We start from the raw sequence: 22,056 nt of genomic DNA, 5'->3' as shown, positions 1-22,056 counted from the left end.
CTTCCACTCAACATATTCATAATTTTAGTATTATTAGTTTGTGAGAGTTAACTTCAGTATCTAGGAAAACTTTGGTTGAACTCAGATAACAAATTTAGGAAGAAAATTAAAATTCATAGATGTATAAATGTAAATGCTTAAAATATTTGAAGGTGTTTACATAGCTAAGCTTTTAACAGACCAAACATTTTCTAATGACAACTTAAAAACGTTGCTAACATTGGCTAGATTTAAACATTGAATAAGATGTTTAGGTTTAAGGAATACATGGGATTTTAATTCATTATTTTAATGATTTGAATATCAATTTTTTTTCAAGTCAAAATTATTTTATTGCCATTCACATATTTAATATAAAAGACATGCAGAAAATTACCCAGGGTTGTATTAAAAAAAAAAAAAATCCAGGTTGTAAAGTTTGCTCTATTTACATCTGGGAGCAGAGCTGTCCCCACATCAGGCACAGCAGCTGCACTTCTCCAACGCCCCTTTGCAGATGCAGCCCTGGGCACACTTGGCACAGCCCACGGGGCAGCAGGAGCAGCAGCTCTTCTTGCAGGAGGTGCATTTGCACTCTTTGCATTTGCAGGAGCCAGCGCAGGCGCAGGAGACATCAGTGGCGCAGGAGCAGTTGGGGTCCATTTCGAGCCGCGGTGAGGCTGGAGATCTTAGCGAGAAATGGAGAGACGGCAAGGCGCACGTGGACGGCGTGTGAATATCAATTTTTAACTCCAAATGAATCTCAGAAAAAATCTTTCCTGGATTTAAAAGCCAACGCTAAAAGGCTATTCTACCAAAAACTATTCGCAATTAAACCTTGAATCTACATGATATTGAGCCCTCTGTATTGTGTAAAATACAAGTCCAAGTTCTTTTTCCCTGTATGGATAAATAATTGTATCAAAACTATTAAGTAGTCTGTTCTTTCTTCAATGTCTGCTTCCCCATTTGACCAGTGTTGAAACAATGCCTGACTAACATAATTACTTCAGTGTCATATAAAGTTTATATACACGATGTAGCAAACTCTACACTTTTAAGTTTTGTCATTTTGCTATCCCTTATCAAATTTAGAATCAACTTGTTAGGCTCTGAGGAAAATTCTATTGTAATTGCATTGAATTATAAAATTTGGGTTAAGATTGACATGTCTACCACATTAATAGCACATTATATGTCTTTATTTAGGTCTTCTTAAACGCCTTGCAGAATGTTTCTATAATTTTCTTCATTAAAGACAGGGAACTTGTTTGTTAGATTTGGTCCCAGGGGCTATTTTGTTATTGTTGTTGGTACTGCTATAATAGTTTATGGAAATTAGTTTCTAACTATTTGATATGTGTAAATCAAAACAAATGATTTTCGTACATTGATACTATGTTTGAAAATTTTGTAACTCTTCTTAAAGTTTTTATTTCAAAATAAACTTTATGAAGGAGTAATTTATACATGATAAAAGGCATCCATTTCAGTATAGAGTTCCATGAGTTCAGAAAAATATATATAGTCTTGTTACCACCATCAAAATCAAAATATAGAACATTTCTATCACCCCAAACAATGTTTCACCTCTTTATCAGTCAGCGTCACCCCACTCTTTGGCCCAGAAAACCACAAATCTGCTTTCTGTAACTAAAGACTATGCTGTGTGCTCTAGAATTTCTCAAACATGAAAACATCCACGTTGTTCCATTAATATGGTTAACCTGTGTGTCCACCCCTACACCCCAGCCCAAATCTCTGCTTGAATTGTAAACCCCGTAATCCCCGTGAGTCCTACATAGACTGGAGAGCCTCGGTAGGGTAAGCGCCAAATCCTAAAGACGACCTGTTCTCAAGAGGCTGTTGTATGGGGAGCCAAAGAAAGAGTGAGAAGCCACCAGTGGAGTAGGCAGAAAACTAAGAAAGTTTGTTTCTCAAAGGTGTTTGCAGGTTCAGATGTACTTGAGACGGGATGCTTACTAGATTCCTGGGCTCCAGCCCAGACCTTCAGAATCAGTCTTTGGAAGTGAGACCTAAGAATCTAATTTTTTGAAAAAGTTGTCAGGTTATTCTTATGACTATCCCTACAGTACAGGTTGAGTATCCCTTATCTGAAATGCTTGGAACCAGAAGTGTTTCAGATTTCAGATTTTGGAATATTTGCATATATATATGCAATTATGTATATATACTATGTGATCATATATATTAAAATCTATTTATATATTATATGAAATATATAAAAATATATGTACAATGAGATATCTTGGGGATGGGACACAAGTTGAAACCCAAAATTCATTAATGTTTGATATACACTTTATACACATAGTCTGAAGGTCATTTTACACAGTTTTAAATAATTTTATACATAAAGTTTTAACTGTGTTTTGACTTTGACCCTTCGCATGAGGTCAGGTGTGGAATTTTCCACTTTTGGTATCATATCAGCACTTAAAAATGTTCAGATCTTGTGGATTAAAGATTTAAATGTAAAACCTGAAACTATGAAACTACGAGATGAAAACATCAGGGAAATGCTTCAGAACATTGGTCTGGGCAAAGATTTTATGGGCAAAAATCAGAAGCAACAAAAGCAAAAATAGACAAATGTGGTTACATCAAGCTAAAAAGCTTCTGCACAGCAAGGAAACAATCAGAGTGAAGAGACAACTTCTAGAAGGAGAGTAAATATTTGTGAACTATCCATTTGACAAGGGATTACTAACCAGGATATATAAGGGACTCAAACGACACAAGAGCAAAATAACAATCTGATTTTTAAAATGGGCAAATGATCTGAATAGATGTTTCTCAAAGAAGACATACAGATGGCCAACAGATATATGAAAAAAAACTTCAACATCATTAATTATTAGAGAAATGCAAATCAAGACCACAGTGACATATCATCTCATGTCAGTTAATATGGCTATTATCAAATAGACAAAAAATAACAAGTGCTTTTGAGAATGTAGAGAAAATGAAACTCTCGTACACTGTTGGTAAGAATGCAAATTAACATAGCTATTATGGAAAACATTATGGAGATTCCTCAAAAAACTAAACATAGAACTACCATATGATACAGCAATTCCCACTGCTGGGTATATAGCCAAAAAAAGAAAAAAGAAAGAAGAGAAAAGGTATCAGTAGGTCAAAGAGACATCTGCATTCCCATGTTCATTGCAAAACTATTCTCAATAGCCAAGGTATGAAATAAACCTAAGTGTACATCAACAAGTGAATGAATAAAGAAAATGTGCATATATACACAATGGAATACTATTCAGCCATTAAAAAAACCAAAATCCTGTTATTTGCCGTAACATGGATGAGCCTGGAAGACATTATGTTAACTGAAATAAACCAGGCACAGAGAGACAAATATTGCATGTTCTCACTCATGTGTGGGAACTAAAACAGTTGACCTTATAGAGGTAGAGAGTAGAATGGTAGTTACCATTTTGGTATGTACTAGAGGCTGGGGAGGGTAAAGGGGATGGAAGGATGAAGGAAGGCTAGTTAATGGGTACAAAAATACAGTTAGATAGAAGGAATGAGTTCTAGTAGCGCAGTAGGGTGATTATAGTTAACAATAATTTATTGTATATTTCAAAATAGCTCAAAGAAAAGATTTGGAATGTTTGCAACACAAAGAAATGATAAATGTTTGAGTTTCTGGATATCCCAATTGCCCTGATTTGATCATTTTACATTATATGCATGTATTAAAATATCACATGTACCCCATAAATATGTACAATTATTATGTATCAAGTTAAAAATTCAAATTTTGGAGCATTTCAGAATTTTCAAGTTAGAGATGCTCAACCCATAGAGGGAAATGATGCAGAATCCAAGGCAGATAATATTTTCAATGGAGAAGGGGCAATATTTTATTTCTATAGAAAGTTCAAAGTCCACAGCATAGTCAAACAAAATCTGTAGTAAAAACTGACCACTGGATTTTGCAACTAGATCATGTGTAGTCCCTAGTGAGAACAAACATTATAAAGCAGTGGAGGGCAATGCAGATAAACCAGAGATTTCTTTCTAGATTACAACCTCCCTTTTTCTGCATAAAGAGAAATTGATGGTAAAAATTTGAGACTTTACAAATGTATGTCTTTCTTCCAGTTTTCAATATGATTCATGATTTTTATTTCTATAGAACTGTGTGTCACTCTCTCCCCTAAAAAATCAGTAATGCCAAACCTGGTTCTTCTAGCCATTTATACATTTTAAGATACCCTTTTTAAAAATTTCTTTAGCAAACGCATCTTTTTTTTTCTTCCTTTTAGTTCAAATATAAGGATATTTTCCCTTGATGATTAAATGTCATTAGAATGTATTCTGATGCTGAAGTCTGCTTATTATTTTCTTCTGGAAACTAAATATCAATTTTAGTTTTAGGCTTTAAGTTCTGGAAAGTTTTCTTCAATTACACTCTTGATAAATTTCTACCTTTTGTTTCATATCCTCCTTTAGGAAATCTGATTAATCTTGCATTGCTTCTTCATGTTCTGTCTTCTATAATTTTGCTATCCTCTCTTGAATTGTCATTTTTTATTATTTTCTTTTGCAGCTTGTATATGTATAGAGTCTGTTTTCTGTTCCATAATCTATTTTTGAAACATTAATTCTACTACTCATGATTCCAATGAGTATTTGTCATAGAATTTGTCCTGATCTCGTTTCACAACTGCTGCTATTGTCTATCTCCCTGAAAATAGATTACAGATATTTCCAGAAGATTTGATGTTTCATTTTTCCTTTCTATGAGGAAAACCAAGCTGATGAATTAGAACTGGTGAAATAGAGTTGCTCTTCCATTTTCTGTTTCTTTTGCATTGACACTTCCTTATGGAAGTCAGATTGTTTCCTTTCTTGCCCACACTTTCTTTAGCTTACTTTGATAATTCTTAGTGACGTGGTAGGGCCATTGCCAATAAATAGTGGAATTCTCACAGTCCTGCCAGTTATTCTGGTTGGCCATATGAAAAACTGCTTTAAAATCTCATTCTAGTTATTTGCTTTCAGTGGAAAACTCTACACATCTGAGGTTGGGCTTACCTGTAAGCACTGTGGAAGATCAATGACCGTGAATGATAGCAGAGAGCCTTGTTCACTTCCAACCACTTGATCTACTCAACTGTCAATCAAGTGCTTCCTTGCAGACTTCAAATTATAGGCTACTTTGAGGCCTCCTTTTTCACTGTGATCATCCATTTTAAGAAATTTGAAAGCATTAAAAAATAACATTGGCTGCTTCATTAAATCTCCTTGAGATCAGCCTTGAAGATGGACAGTAATGACGCACCTGTGAGTTATATGGTTGTGATTGCTCCTGTCCCATCTGTTGCCAGGACTGATTTGAGGAATCTGACCATTTAAGCAGGTTATTCTTTCTCTTATCCCTCTTATCTGGCTCCATGTGTTCCACAGACTCTGCATAATTACTTGGGGGATGACTTAAATTATTAAGGAGAAAAATATAATACCGATTTTGTAAAAGGGAGTTTAGGTTAGATTATTTTAATAATATCCCTTGACAAATTTGCTTCTTGGTGTCCAAGCCCTTTTGCAACATGACTGATGCCCCTTCCATCAAGAGGTGAAATCTGTTTTCACAGATCTTGAATCTGACCTGGCCTCATGACTTGTTTTGACCAATAGAATGCAACAGAAGCAACGTCATGCGTCCTTAAGGCTAAGCCTTCAGAGAACTTGCCTTGACTTTCACTCTTTTAGGTCGTCACTGGCTTCTGAACAAACCTGGCTAGTTGCTTTTCTCTGCAGAGAGGAAGAGAAATCATAGGGAGAGAAAGACCCAGTAGAGTGAGTGAGTCTCAGCTGTTTCAGTGCAACCACAGCCATGTGGTTAATGACAATACATTCTGAGATGAGGCCTGGCCGGGCCTGGGTGGAGGCATGAGGAGGGAGAGCATCAGGAAGAATAGCTAATGGATGCTGGGCTTAATACCAAGGTGATGGGTTGATCTGTGCAACAAACCACCATGGCACACATTTATCTATGTAACAAAACTGCACATCCCTCACATGTACCCCAGAACTTAGAATAAAAGTCGAAGGAAAAAAATACAGTCTGAGGAAGGTGTCATTAGGCAATTTCATCATTGTGCAAACCTAGATAAAGCCTACTATATACCTAGGCTGTATGGTATAGCCCATTATCCTAGGTCATAAACATGTATACTGTGTTACTGTACTGAATACTATAGGCAATTGGAACACAATTTGTGAACACAATTTGTGAGTCTAACCATATCTAAACATAGAAAAGTTGCCATACAATACAATAGAATAATCTTATGGGACGACCACTGTATACATGGTTCATACTCGACCAAAACATTGTTATACAGCACATGTCTTAGTTGGATCTAGTTTAACTATCAGCTGAATGTAACCTCATGGCTGGACCACCCAGCCAACCAACAGAATCCTGAGATGTAATTGTTGTTTTAGGAATAGTTTCTGACAAAAACACAGGAAACTAGGAAAGGATTTAGCCCAGAGTTTCCCAGAAAGCAGAACCTGAGGCAAAAGCTTATTTGTACCTACTTGCCAGGGAAGCAGGGAAGGAGAGAAAGAGACAATACAGGGTATGTTACTGAGAAAGTGATCAATCGGTTACATCATTTTGGGAAAGCGTCTTCTAAGAGGCCATTTGAATTGCTACATCACAGGATAGTGCACCCTGGGGAGAGGTAAAGGAGAAGGATTTATCTGCTGGCTCCTGTCTTCCATTAACCAATTAATTTTAAATTTATACCTTATAAAATGTAAACTGCTTCATTCTCCTAGTTTCCCATTTGCAAGAACTGAGTGGGTCCTGGAGAGTTTCACCTTTGGGTCCAATAGAGATATCTCAATGTGAGGGGAATTGCTCATTGCAAACTGCTATACAGTTGTGCCATTTAAAATGAGTTGGAGCCTATTCAGAGTTGGTCCCTGTAGCAGAATCTGAGTATGTGGGACAAGAGGCCAGAGCCCCAGGTCAAGTAAGACCAAATAGATCAGAGGTGGTACATGTGTCTGACATAGGATGCAAAAGGTATTTGGTACATTAATACTGATTGAACCCATAATCAATCAGCAGTTCCCACCTGTATTAGTTTATTCTCACATTGCTATAAAGAAATACCTAAGACTGGGTAATTTATACAGAAAAGAGGTTTAATTGGCTTATGGTTCTGCAGGTTGTACAGGAATCACGGAGGCACCCACTCAGCTTCTGGGGAGGCCTCAGTGTGCTTTTACCCATGGCTGAAGGCAAAGCCAGAGCAGGCATCTTACATGGCAGGAGCAGGACCAAGAAAAAGAGGGAGAAGGTGCTACACACTTTTTAAACAACCAGATCTTGTGATAACTCACTTACTATCGCAAAAACAGCACTGAGGGGATGGTGGTGAATCATTCATGAGAACTCTGCCCACATGATTCAATTACCTCCTATCAGGCTCCATCTCTAACAATGAGGATTAAAATGCTACATGAGATTTGGGACACGGATCCAAACCATATTACTACCTAATATAATCTAATATAAACTTATTGTATTAGTTCATTCTCACCCTTATATAAAGACATACCTTAGACTGGGTAATTTATAAAGAAAAGAGGTTTAACCAGCTTATGGTTCTGTAGGCTGTACAGGCTTCTGCTTCTGGAGAGCCCTCAGGAAAGTTACAGTAATGGTGGAAGGTGAAGGGGAAGCAGGCGCATCTTACATGGCCAGAGCAGGAGGGAGGGAGGGAGAGATGGGGAGAGGGAGCGACAGAGAAAGGGAGAGGGAGGGAGAGACAGAGAAAGGGAGAGGGAGAGGGAGAGAGAGAGAGAGAAAGAGAGAGGGAGAGAGAGAGAGAGAGAGAAAGCACGGAGGTACTACACAATTTCAAACAACCAGATCTTGTGAGAACTCTATCACGAAAACAGCAAGGGGGAAGTCCACCCCCATGATTCAGTCACTTCCCACCAGGTCCTTCCTCCAACACTGAAGATTACAATTCAACATGAGATTTGGGTGGAGACACAGAGCCAAACCATATCACCTATCTGATACAAGACTGTAGAAGCCTATAACAAAACTACACACATGCATACCCTATACACAAAACTCTTCGATTACAATGATATGACTTTCACCAATCTGTATTTAGATAATTTTAAAGATGTTTTCTCCCTCAAAAATATGGTGTTTCTATTTCATTGTAGAAGTAAGTCAGAAGACAACATTACAACAAATGTAAAGATCAAATTGGCTTGTATTGTGATTCTAGAATCAGGCAACACCTTATTCTATAAAATTGAATGTTCTGTTGAGTTCAGCAGAAGAGGCTGGCTTTATAGGCAGGAAAAGGCTGAAAAAAGCAAAACAGAACAAAAGTGGACTGGTTATTTCAAAGTTACTTTTCTTACAAGGCTAAAATAGAACTTTCTTCTCATGCTGACGGATTAACTAGTATTTTCTATTTTTGTTGTTTTGTTTTGTTTTTAAACTGGCCCGTTTCAAAGTTTGGTATGCTCATGTGGCCCTTAGCACAAGACTTCTGGTTTGGTCTGCTGGGGCCTAGCGCAGAAGGCTGGTCCAAAACAATGGCCTCCCATGTACTTTATTTAATAGTAATATATGCCCATTGTAACAATTCAAACCAGAAACACATCGCATCCCTTGATATAATTTATATTAACAATGTGGTAGAATAACTTATGCTTTCCCAAGCTTTGTATATGTGTAGATTGATAGATACATGCACAAACCCACATGCACATGTGATTTTAAAAATTTTTAAACAGGCTGGGTGCGGTGGCTCACGCGTGTAATCCCAGCACTTTGGGAGGCTGAGGCGGGCGGATCACGAGGTCAGGAGCTCAAGAACATCCTGACTAACATGGTGAAACCCCATCTCTACTAAAAATACAAAAAATATTAGCCGGGAATGGTGGTGGGCGCCTGTAATCCCAGCTACTCAAGAGGCTGAGGCAGGAGAATGGCGTGAACCCGGGAGGCGGAGCTTACAGTGAGCCAAGATCGAGCCACTGCACTGCAGCCTGGGCGACAGAGCAAGACTCCATCTCAAAAAGAAAAAAAAATTTAAACAAAAATAGAGTTTGACTACTTATACAGTAACTTGCTTAATTCTATTAAAAAAATGTATCATGATGAAACCACTTTGGAAATCAGTGTGACAGTGATATGACTCAGTTATTGTACTCCTAGTATATACCCAATGTCATGTGCGTCCATGTGAAGAGACTACCAAACAGGCTTTGTGTGAGCAATAAAGCTTTTTAATCACCTGGGTGCAGGCTGAGTCCAAAAAGAGAGTCAGCAAAGGGAGATAAGGGTGGGACCATTTTATAGGATTTGGGTAGGTAAAGGAAAATTACAGTCAAAGGGGATTGTTCTCTGGCCGGCAGGAGTGGGGGTCACAAGGTGCTCAGTGGGGAAGCTTTTTGAGCCCGGATGAGCCAGGAAAATAATTTCACAAGATAATGTCATTGCTTAAGGCAAGGACCGGCCATTTTCACTTCTTTTGTGGTGGAATGTCATCAGTTAAGGCGGGGCAGGGTATTTGCACTTCTTTTGTGATTCTTCAGGTACTTCAGGCCATCTGGGCATATACGTGCAAGTCACAGGGGATGCGATGGCTTGGCTTGGGCTCAGAGGCCTGACACCCAAGAGAAATGAAAACAAATGTCCACATAAAAATTTGTACACAAATGTTCATGGCAGCACTGTTCATAATTGCCAAAAAATATTAACAACTTAATTTTCCATCAGCTGATGAATGGATTTTTTTTAAATGTGAAAGAGTCATACAATAAAATATTATTTGTCAATATAAAGGAACCAAGTACTGAAACATGCTACCTCTGTGAACCTTGAAGACATATGAAGTAAAAGAAGCCAGTCACAAAAGATCACATATAATTCCATTTATATAGGATGTCCAGAATTAGCAAACCCACACGTTATAGATTGGATGTTTGCATTCCCCAGAATTCAGATGTTGAAATCTAACCCCCAATTTGAGGTGGGGATTTGGAGACGTGATTAGGTCATGATATAGCAGGACGAGCAGCAGACAAAACTCCTCAGACACCGAGTTACAGAAGGAAGGGGTTTATTCAGCCGGAGGCATCGGCAAGACTTCAGTCTCAAGAGCCGAGCTCCCTGAGTGAGCAATTCATGTTCCTTTTAAGTGCTCACAACTCTAAGGGGGTGCCCGTGAGAGGGTCGTGATTGATTGAGAAAGCAAGGGGTACCTGACTGGGGGCTGCATGCACCGGGAATTAGATCGGAACAAAACAGGATAGGGATTTTCACAGTGCATTTCTATACAAAGTCTGCAATCTATAGATAACAGAACCAATTAGGTCAGGAGTCAATCTTTAACTACTAGGCCCAGGGTGCGGCGCCGGGCTGTCTGCCTGTGGATTTCATTTCTGCCTTTTAGTTTTTACTTCTTTCTTTGGAGGCAGAAATTGGGCATAAGACAATATGAGGGGTGGTCTCCTCCCTTAATGAGGGCAGAGCCCTCATGAATGGGATTAGAGCCCCAATAAGAGAGGCCCCAGAGAGCTCCCTTGCCTTTTCTACCATGAGAGGATGCAAGGCAAAGACCATTTATGAACCAGGAAGTGGACCCTCACCAGACGCCAAATCTGCCAATATCTTGATCTCAGACTTCCAGTCCTAAAAAACCATGAGAAATAAATTTCTGGTGTTTATAAGCCAGCAATCCAAGGAATTTTGTTATAGCAGAATGGACTAAGACACCATGAGAGACAAAGTAGACTAATGGTGGTGTTGGGAGGGTGAGAAAATGAGGAGTTTCTGCTAATGGATACAGGGCTTGTTCTTGAGGGATGAAAATATTCTGAGAGTAGCACACAGGTCTGTGAATATACTAAAAACCACTGAACTGTATACCTTAAAGGAGTGGATTTTATGGTATGTGAATTATATATCAATAAAGCTGTTAAAGATGTATCATGAACATTTCACAGCTCATTACACGCAAACTAGTGCATTCTTTTACGTAGTTGCAAAACAATATTCTGTATTCTGCATCTGGTTCAATTTATTTTAGCATTTTTATGTTAATTGCATTCAATTTTGTTTTTCCAGTTTTTTGCTATTAACAATGCTCCAATAAAATACTACTGTAGGTAAATGTTTTTGCCTAAGTTAGATAAGTACAACTAAAATTGTTGAATTAAATTGTATGTACATATTTAATTTGAATAGATGCTGCTAGATTAATTTACAAAATGAAAAGAGCAATTCACCTTGATACCAATAGTAAATGAGACAGCCCATTTTCTTATACCCTAACCAGCACTGGATGTAATCAATCTTTTTAACTGTTGCAAATAGGCCAATAACAATGAGTCATTGTTGTTTTAATTTGCATTAAAAGAACTTTAGTGAGATTAGACATGTTTTAATATATTAGATATTTGCATTTTTTCTTTTGTACATTTTCTTTTATAATATTTAGTCAGGTTTTACTAGATTTTCTTTGGTACATTTACTAATATGAAGGGTTTTTTAGTATAGTCATGCTATGAACCCTTTGCCTGCTATATTTTCCAAATGCTTTTTCCCCAATCTATCTTTTGGTTTTGGCTTTGCTCAGCATCTTTTACCATATGAAAAGTTTTATTTTTTATTTATTTTTTTTGAGACAGAGTTTCGCTCTTGTTGCCCAGGCTGGAGTGCAATGGCATGATCTCAATTCACTGCAAACTCTGCCTCTCAGGTTCAACTGATTCTCCTGCCTCAGCCTCCCGAGTAGCTGGGATTACAGGCATGTTCCACCATGCCCAGATAAAAAAAGTTTTATTTTTTATGAGGTAATGCTATCATTTTTTAAATGCCTTTTGTGTTACCTTTCTTGCTTAAAAATTACTCTCCCTCTCCACCTCAACCCTTGCTAGGCTTTAAATGTGTCCCCCAGATTTCATGTGCTGGAAACATAATCCTCAGATTCATATGTTCATCAGAGGTGGGACCTTTGGGTGGTAATCAGGGTAAGATAAGGATGTCAGAGTAGAGTCCCTGTGATGGGACTGGTGGCTTTATAAGAAGAGAGAGAAATGCACACACTGAGTTGATATGCACACTTTTGCCCTCTTGCCACTTGATTCCTTCTGATATGTTCTGAAGAAGCAGGAAGGCCCTCACTGGAAGCTGAGCAGATGTCAGCACATTGCTTTTGGGCTTCGCAGACTCAAGAACCATAAGCAAAATAAACTGATTTTCTTTATAAACTACCCAGTCTCTGCATTCTGATATAGCCAAAGAAAATGAACTAATACAACCCCCAATCTTGTATTAATAAAAAAAAAAGTATATGGTATTTTAGTTTCATTTTGAACAATCAGATCTTTAAATCAATTTTTTAATAAGATGTAGAATAGGAGTCATTTTGAAGTTTTCCAGTGAATAGACAATTGTGCCCTGAAAATCTATTCAATAGTCTATTCCTAACTTTAACTGTGTCTTAATCCCATTGCTTCTTGCCTACTCAAGGAATTTTTTCTTGTAATTTTTTTTGCCATTAGTCTTTTTTTTTCTCTAATGGATTATTTCCACTAGCTGATGAATATGCTATAATATCTCCTATATTAAAACAAAACAAGCCACTTGGACTGCAAATCTCCCTCTAGTTATCATTTTGTTAAGAGCAAAACTCCTAGAAATAATTGCCTGTTTTCACAGTCAAAACTTCTTTACCCCATTCTCTCTAGAATCCACTCCAATTGGTTTCCTGCCCACCACTCCACTGAAACTCTTCTCATCAATGTCATTTACTTCACATTGCTGAGAGGCAACCTAGCCTCAACATGTATCTTGAACACCAAAACCATCCATCCCCCACAGCTTACTATCTATATTAACATGACTTTACTGTGCTATTGTCTTCATTAATATAGTTTTATCAGGTGACAGTTGTCCAGCAAATAACTTTATTAATTACAAGAATTTCCCCCAAAGACCCATCAACTCTTCAACAGTAAACATTAACCTGACTCTTCACAATTCTTACCTCAAAATCCTCATCTCACTATTTCCACAAATCCTAAACTATTATCTCATGATCCTTACCCAAACCTAATCTAGCAGTTCCTGCATGGAAAGAACTGCCTTAAATCAAACTTCAAATTCTTTTTTTTTTTTTTTTTCAAATTCTTAATAAAATTTGATCCTGTTTTCCCTGTTTTACCAATCCTCCTCTTCCAATTCACAAGATGTGGAGGTGGAAGACAGCAATATTGATAATCCTTGTCCCATGTAGTCCTAGGCTAATATGTATGGTTTATGTCTTAGGTTTTAAATAGAAGAGTAAAACTTTTTTAAAAGATAAAGGCTTATAGAATACAAAAACATTTTTTGTAAAGTTGTACAATGTATTTTAAGCTAAGTGTTATTATGAGAGTCAAAAAGTTAAAAACATTACAAAGTAGAAAGTAGAAAATTACAGTAAGCTAATTATTGAAGAATTTCCAAAAATAAATTCAGTGTAGCTGAAGCATTTAATGTTTATAAAGCTTATAGTAATGTAATGTCCCAGGCCTTCACATTTACTCACCATTCTCAATGACTTACCCAGAGCAACTTCTAGTACTGCAAGCTTTATTCACATTAAGTGCCCTATACAGATATACCATTTTTTTCAATCTTTCATAGCCTGTTTTTACTGTACTTTTTCTGTTTCAATATGTCCAGATATACAAATACTTATCATTGTGTTATAATTGCCTACAGTATTGAGTAGTCACATACCATACAGGTTTGTAGCCTAGGAGCAATAGGCTATATACCACATAGTCTAGGTGTGTAGTAGGCTATACCATTTAGGTTTGTGTAAATACACTATGATGTTCACACAATAAAATCACCTAATGACACATTTCTCAGAATGCATCCCCACAGATAAGCAACTTGTGACTGTCTTTGTATATTGTCTTGCTCATCTACTAAAATGAGCATTCATTCCCTGAGGACAGATTTAGCCTGTCTTGTTCTCTATTGTATTCTAGTATGTGGCACTTAGTGTGCACTCTACAAATATTTTTTGAATTGACTCATTAAATTAGCCAATTTTTGGACTGACTAACTAATAAGCTATTTAACTGAAATTTCATCTTTTTCATCCAATAAGTTCCTTAGATCTGTTTTGGACATTCCTATCTGTTCTACTGATCTATTTTATCTATTTCTGGGTCATTTTTTTCATCACTAGAAGTCGCAAGTTTTAATATTTTCAAAACTGTCAATTCTTTCATATGGCTTATCAAATCTAATCTTTATTATCATTTTGTATAGTTATATAAAATACTCTTTTGGAATTACATTTATATATTAATTGGAAAAGCTTAATCTTTTTTACATTAAATCTTACTCAGGAACATGCCATGATACCTCAGATATTCAGGTCTTGCCAGTTTTAGAGGTTTCATACTTTTTCTCAGATATTTTATAGTTCTTATCACTAGTATATATTCTTTTGATTTTTATTTTATTGCTAATATTAATAAAAACTCTGTTTTTTATATGCTCTACTTACCCTTGTATCCAGTGGCCTTAGAGTTTTAAAAAAATATTTCAAATAGGTTTTCTAAAACTAAACTTTATTTTGAAATAATTTTAGATTTACAGAAAATATACCCCACACGCAGTTAATCCTATTGTGAATCTTACATATTTGTCGTAACTCAGAAACTAACACTGGTACATTACTATTAACCAAAGTACAGACTTTTTGTAGCATTCACTAGTTTTTTCACTAATGTCTTTTTCTGCTCCAGGACAGAATCCAAGAAAATACATTTAGTGTCCATGTTTTCTTAATCTTCTCTGGTCTATGACAGTTTCTTAATCTTTCATTGTTTTGAGGAGTCTATGATTAGGTGTTTTATAGAACATTCTTCAGTTTCTATTTGTCCAGTGTTTTCCCCATGATTAGATTGTGGTTAGTGCTCTTTTTACTGCCTTATAACAGGAACTGCATGCCATTAACATGATTACTGATGTTAACCTTGATCATCTGGCCAAGCTAGTGTTTGTCAGGTTTCTCCATTGTACAGTGACTTTTTTCTTTCTATGTTCCATTATTCAGAAGGGGGTCACTAAAACCAGCCCATGCTCAAAGCGGGGGAAGAGAATAAGCTCCAACTCTTAACAGAATATCTACGAGTTGCTTTTGGAATTGTTCTATAAGGAATATTGCCCTCTTCTATTTGATTGTAGTCATTTATTCAATTAATCATTTCCTTATATATGTACTCATGGATATTTAAGATTTGGTTATAATACAATGCTATGCTACTTATTTTGTTGCTTGAATTGTTCTGTTTTGGCCATTGGGAGTTCTTTCAGGTTGACTCCTGTCTCCCTTTGATATATCGTCTCTAAGAGGTTTTTAGATGAACTGCTTGAATTTTGTTACATATACAGTCACATAAACAAGTAAAATTTGCCTTTTCTGGTTCTGATTTTAATGACTATCTCTGTCCTCGGCTGTCTAAAGTCTACATGTTCAATGGACTGTAGTTTCCTGTGTTGCAGAAGAGAATTTTGATGCTACTTGAATCCTCTTACCTTTTTAAGTAGTCAGTTCTCTTTGATTGTAAACTTGTAAAATATGCCTTTTATCTTTGGAGTTCAGGAATTTCACTAGCATATCTAGATATGTGTCTTCTTTCATTAATTTTGTCTATGATTTAAGAGTCTGAAACCTCACATTTGTTCAGGTCCAGAAGTTTCCCTTGAAACAGGGTCTCACTCTGTTGCCCAGTCTGGAGTACAGTGGTGTGTGATCATAGCTCCCTGCAGCCTCAAACTCCTGAGCAGAAGTGATCCTCTTGCCTTAGCCTTCTGAGTAGCTAGGACAACAGGCACACACCACCAAATTTGGCTTTTTTTTTTTTTTTTGTAGAAACAGTCTCATTATGTTGCCCAGACTGGTCTCAAACTCCTGGCTTCAAGTGATCCTCCTGCCTTGGCCTCCCAAAGTACTGGGATTGTAGGTGTGAGCCACTGTGCCTGACGTTTTCTTGTATTTATTCTTCAAATATAACTTATATATGGTGTGTTTTTGCACCTTAAAACTTAGTTTTTCATATTGACTTTCTGAATCTATCTTTTACAGCCCTGATCTTTTTACTCATGCTTTCTATGATTTTATATTTATGCTCTCTTACGGTATATTTCTTCTGTTTTCCAGAACAATCAGGCAGTTTTCAGCTGTGACCATTCCCCTATCTCTTGATTTTTTTTCTTTTCGGATGGAGTCTTGCTCTGTCGCCCAGGCTGGAGTGCAGTGGCACGATCTCGGCTCCCTGCAAACTCTGCCTCCCGGGTTCATGCCATTCTCCTGCCTCAGCCTCCCGAGTAGCTGGGACTACAGGCGTCCGCCACCACGCCCGGCTAATTTTTTGTATTTTTAGTAGAGACGGGGTTTCACCGTGTTAGCCAGGATGTTCTTGATCTCCTGACTGTGTGATCTGCCCGCCTCAGCCTCCTAAAGTGCTGGAATTACAGGCGTGAGCCAGCACACCAGCCCTCTTGATTTTTTAATATCCGAAAATATGTTGAAACTTCAGAGAAATGATTTTATGTACTCTATTTATATCAAAGTTTTTTTTAACATATTTGTTATAGTTACATTTATTCTTTTAATTCTGATATCACAGGAACCACTTACCCTCACTGGCTTAGTGTCCCTTGCGTTCATTTTTAACCTATTGTCTCCAGACTGTCTTAGTTCATTTGTGCTGCTATAACAAAAATACCATAGGCTGGATAGCTTATAAACAATGAGTTTCTCACTGTTCTGGAGGCTGAAAAGTAAAAGATGAAGATGCCTACAGATTTGGTGTATAACAAGCACCCATTTCCTGATTCATAGAGCACATCTTGCTGTGTCCTTGACGTGGTGTAAAGGGTAAGGAAGCTCTCTGGGATCTCTTTTATAAGATAGTTGAATTTTTTTTTAAAAATCCACTAGATCCATTTATGAGGGCTCCACCCCAATAACCCACTCACCTGCCAAAGGCCCTGCCTCTTTATGCCATCATCTTGGGTGGTAGGATTTTAAAAACAAATTTTGTGAGTGGAGGGACATGAACATTCAGTCTATAGCAGGCTACAGGCCCACGCTTCTATTTTCTGCTTATTGAAACTAGGCCTGAGCTTCTGCAAACTTTTCTCTGCTTTTCCAGCAGGGTCTCTGCTCAGTTTTGCAAATGAAAGGACACGGAAGGAGACATAAGAGACACACATGTTCCTGTTTGCTTCCTGTTGTGTCAGCTCATCAATGCTTCTGTTTTCTGGCAGCGACAGTTGACTTCAGATCTCACTTTTATTCATACTCCTGGAATCAGTCTCAGGGACCCCACGGCACCAGCTAGCCAGCACCTTTCTCCTAGCATTTTGAGCTTCAGTTCCACACAACCCCTCTATAAGCTTTTATTATTTGCCATATAACATTGCTGGTGGGTGAACACTTGATCTAAAAACAGAGACATTTCATATGATTCAAACCAGGACCAGTTCCATAACAGTGTGAAATCAAAATGAGGGTCCCTTGTTCAAAAATTGTGAATAAGACAGTGAAAGCAGAACATAAGCCAGACCCTTCTAAGCACAGGGTGCTATGTGACTGCAAAGGTTGCACACCCATGAAGCTGGCTCTGGCTCAAACTAATAGATTCAAATAAGGTCAACCTCTTCCCTTAGTTCACCTGGCTCTATGGAATGGTAGCTGCCTTTGGTAGTCACTGTTTCTGTTCTGTCTGTTTTTTGTTTTGTTTTTTTTTTTCTGTTTCAGTTCTCCAATACCTATTTAATCCATTCTTTTTATTACATTATTTTTATTACAATAACTAATGTGATTTCTTTCTTTCCTGAGTGATCCCTCCTAGACGCTTATGATATTTATTTGACTTCTCACGTCAGCCATTATGCAAACAGACACCCTTTATGTTAAAATGGGGTGCTGTGGGTTTTCAGGGTTATCAGGAAAGTCCAGTTTTTCAGTAAGAGGGTGTCAAAACATTTAAGCCAGAAACTTAAATATGGAGATGTGTTCAAAACAGAACAAAACAAAACACACAACAGGTTAAATATATTTCTTTGCTCTTACCCCAGTTCAGATTTTGGTATTCTGTTAGCATGTCTTTCCTACAGAAATTGTTCTACCCAGATGTAGATTTGATGTTAAGTGGTATTGACATTAAATTCCAGCATATGTAAAGGACTAGCAATACTGCAAACTTTTTAAAGACCTTGCTAAAAATCTAGACTCCCCTAACCAAAAGTCTTTGTATATTAAACCAGCACAGTTATTCTAGAGAACAACAGTAGTACCTGTGGACGGTTAGATGCCCGTGGTCTGCAGAGCCAGAATCCAGTATTTGATTTGGCTCTTAAAGAGAGTGTTAATTTCCAGAGCATTAAATGGGGGCCTATGTTTGTTGCTAAACAATTAGACACGTTGGCTTGCATTCTCATGCAAGCCCTGCATTAATCAAAGCCTGTTGTAATCTAACTGCTGATTGTTTTGAAAGATGAGGAGAGTGCATCTGTGTTCCAATGAATCCCATGCATTCAAATTGCCCTTAAAACAATGAAAGTTAAGTCATGGCAGCTGAAAAGAAGCAGCTTTGTACCTGGGAACACTAATATGCATGAACATACCCCTCATATGGATGTGCTTGGTGGAGAAATGTTTTTATCTTGTTAGGGAACATGCATTAATGCAAATTTGAGAATAAGAAGTTATCATTAAAGGCAATTCCGTTTCTGAGCTACTTACAGAGACAGAAAATATTGCAGAGCTTTTATAAAACTGTAAATTACATCTGATTTGAACTTCATTTAAAACTCCAGAGTGAGAGAACTCTGAGTTTCCCGTTAAATACAAAAGCTTAAATGAGAATTCAGCACTCAGGAGACAGCTGACTGACAATACACAATCTCACTGATGCTTGAGTGGGTACACACCAGTACAGTTAATCAAAACTCCACTCAGCTGCCAGCTCTTTCGGCATTCTTCCGAGCCCAGCAGAGAGTATTCAGGACAGGGGATTCACCCGTCAAAGCTTCAGCTCTGCTTTCCTTGACATTCCAAGCAGATTAGTAAATGACAGATTTCTGCAGCCCAGTATGGGGCCAGCATGACTCGATGGCAGAGATGACAAGCAAATCTGTAGTATCAAGTGTTCACGGCCTCTTGTTCCATCAGAACTGGCAAAGCTGCCACCAAGGTTATTGGAGTCATATGTTTGGGGGAGAAACATTTTGTTTCAAACCATGTGAGAGGAAAGGAGAATGAGTCTACTCCTCATTGACATATATAGCAGAAAATCTATCAAGCTTTTACCACCCAGTACCATCTACTTCTCCCCTGATGTCAGTCATACATAGATTTGTGTGTGTGTGTGTGTGTGTGTGTGTGTGTGTGTGTGTGTATTTTGGGAAAAAAGAAAAACTCATGGTCTGTTTAAAGTTTACCCTGAGTAAAACTTTACTTACAAAAATGGTAAACATAGATACTCCTAATAATCTTGTCTAACACGCGCAAATATTTCATCTTCCTCGTAAAGTAAATGCATATTATTCTGTAAACATAGTCCCCACACTGCTTTTTTCAATTGCTTAAACATAATCCAACCAAAATTTAAAGTTATGGTTGAATATAGAAGGACTCAGATGCGGTGTATGTGGATTCACCAGTAGTTTTACCCAGAAACTTTTGCTTTGCCTTGTAACCCACTTATGAACAAGTCCTGAGTGTCTTGACTGATGATAAACTCACCAAGGCTTTGTTTGTTTCAGATTATCTGTCCTGCTAATGCCTTCCTGGGCTTTAAAGAATTGCCTTCTTAGCCTCACTCCAAATTGATTTTCTGAGCACATATTGTAGACAAGGAGCCTGAAAACTTCTGAAGAACACATCAGCGAAAGTGCTCATGCTCTTTCTTCTCGGATAGCGGATATTAAATAGCAGCTTTAAAGTACTGTTTCCACAGCAGGAAAGCTATGTGAGAAAAGAGCCTATGTGGCAAACACTAAGGTACCTGAGATTGCTTTTGCCAAAGATGGCTTTATACAAGGAAAGTCCTCTCGAAGTGTCTCCACTTCTCTTATCTACTAGGAAATGTGAAAATGTGTGTAGCGTCTCCTCAGGATGTGAGCGTGCCATCGTATGCCCATGTGAGCTTGTGCTAGTTAATTCTTACTCAGTCCCTTAACATCCATCCGCTTCCTGCATCCCAGTTTGTGGAAACAATGATGCCTGATTTGAATAGCATTTTATAGGTTTCAATGGTAGACCCACTCTCCAGGTAGACAATCTGGATTCAAATCCTGGCTCTGTCCCTTATCAGCTTGTCACTTTGTACAAGTTACTGATCCTCTATGTACCTCAGTTTTCTTATCTACAAAATGGGGATAATAATAGTACCTATATGACAGGATTGTTTAAGGATCCAATTATTTGTGTTTACTTAGAACAGAGCCTGGCACAGAATAAGTTCTATATACATGTTCTATTGGTAATATTTTCTTAATAAACCTATGATGCATGATCAATTACCCCCTTTAAAACCAGGAGACTGAGGTTTGAAGATGTTAAATAAATGATTCTAAGCCAATTTCTAGAAAGTATCAGGATGAGGACCAGAATCTAGGTCCTCTACCAGTCAAATGCTCATTTCACTTTTCCACTAGCATAGGATTTTTATAAGCTTTTCAAAGGCAGAGCCTGTGTGGTCCCTGTCTTTTGTGTTGCCTCAATGCTAAGAATCTACCCCCTGTGGTTGGGAGCTTGCCTCAGGTATGGGGGAGGCATAATCTCTCAGGTAGGGGATCTAGTCATCAGAACTAGAAGAAAACAGAAGAGAGAATGTGGACTGAGAAGCTGATACAGCAAGGTCCATGTTTTCAGCACATCATTCCATATCTCCTTCTCTCCTTCTCTGTCCATAACCGTTTGATCAAATATGACTTGGTGCAAAAACTGAGGTCCCTTTTATGGAAAAGTGTAGATACTGCACTGGATACCTCAGCTACAAGGCACAAGCCCAAAATTTTAGAAAGAGGTTTAAATGTCAAATCCATGGGACTTCTGTTTCACATGAGCATCATCCTCAGATCACTCACAGTCACCCAAGAGTGGGCAAGAATCTTTCCTGTCCTGGGGCTCAGGAACCCTCTGGTGTCTCCCTCCTGCTCTAAGCCAGCTCTCCATCCCTCCACGCTTGGTACTTTCTTCTCCTATCATGGCTGTAGCAGTCTTGGATCATCACTTTTGTCTTTCCAGGGTATTGTGCCTGCAGGTTTGTGAGAACACACGCTATTCATTCTGGTTGCCAGCCCTCTTCCTCTCTGCTGAGACCTCCTGGGCTCACCCAGGGCATCAGGATCAGGACCAGAAAGAGGTCCTGGATTATTATCAGGACCAGAGAGAGGTCCCAGATTATTCTTGGGAAGAATAATCTAGTTATCTCTCTGCTCCTGGTGAACTTTTGAGGGGAAGCTATTCTCAGCTAATCTGTCCTCTTTGATCCTCCAATTCTAGGAATAAAATATTCTTAATATTACATCAAAACTACAAAACCCCTATACATCTCTTCAAGCCTCACGTCCTCTTTCTATTTAAAAGAGATTAGACTCAGGGAAATGGACTCTACAATAACCACAGGAGGGATAACTGTACGGTGCTTTTAGGATTTTTAAATTTTTATATTTTGTTTTGTTTTAGTTATTAAAGTCTTGTACTAAAGCAATTGTAAGACATTCTCTTGCCCCATGTTACGCTATACTCAAAGGGGTGGGAGACTGTGATGATAGAATAGAAAGACAGCAAAACTAAAGGTCTACCTATCTTGGGGAATAAAGTTTATAAGATAAATAATAGTAAGAGCCATTAAGCATTTTCACTTACTATAAAGCTTTTTAAAATGTAGAATGGGAAGATAACAGCACCTAACCTAGGATCATGAGTCAGCATATGGATGGACAATACAGAA

At 37.8% G+C, this 22,056-nt stretch overlaps 1 pseudogene across 1 annotated transcript; it reads right to left on the bottom strand.

Moving 5' to 3' along the window:
- Positions 1–386: 386 nt before the first annotated feature.
- On the bottom strand, positions 387–704 carry LOC108514068 (metallothionein-1E pseudogene; annotated as a pseudogene). Its single transcript, XR_001881098.1, has one exon. The product of XR_001881098.1 is annotated as a metallothionein-1E pseudogene (transcript).
- Between the last annotated feature and the right edge of the window lie 21,352 nt (positions 705–22,056).

The sequence above is a fragment of the Rhinopithecus bieti genome, unplaced genomic scaffold, assembly GCF_001698545.2.
Source record: "Rhinopithecus bieti isolate Rb0 unplaced genomic scaffold, ASM169854v2 scaffold_33302, whole genome shotgun sequence".
Lineage (NCBI taxonomy): Eukaryota > Metazoa > Chordata > Mammalia > Primates > Cercopithecidae > Rhinopithecus > Rhinopithecus bieti.
This window is presented reverse-complemented; position numbering and strand designations above follow the sequence as displayed.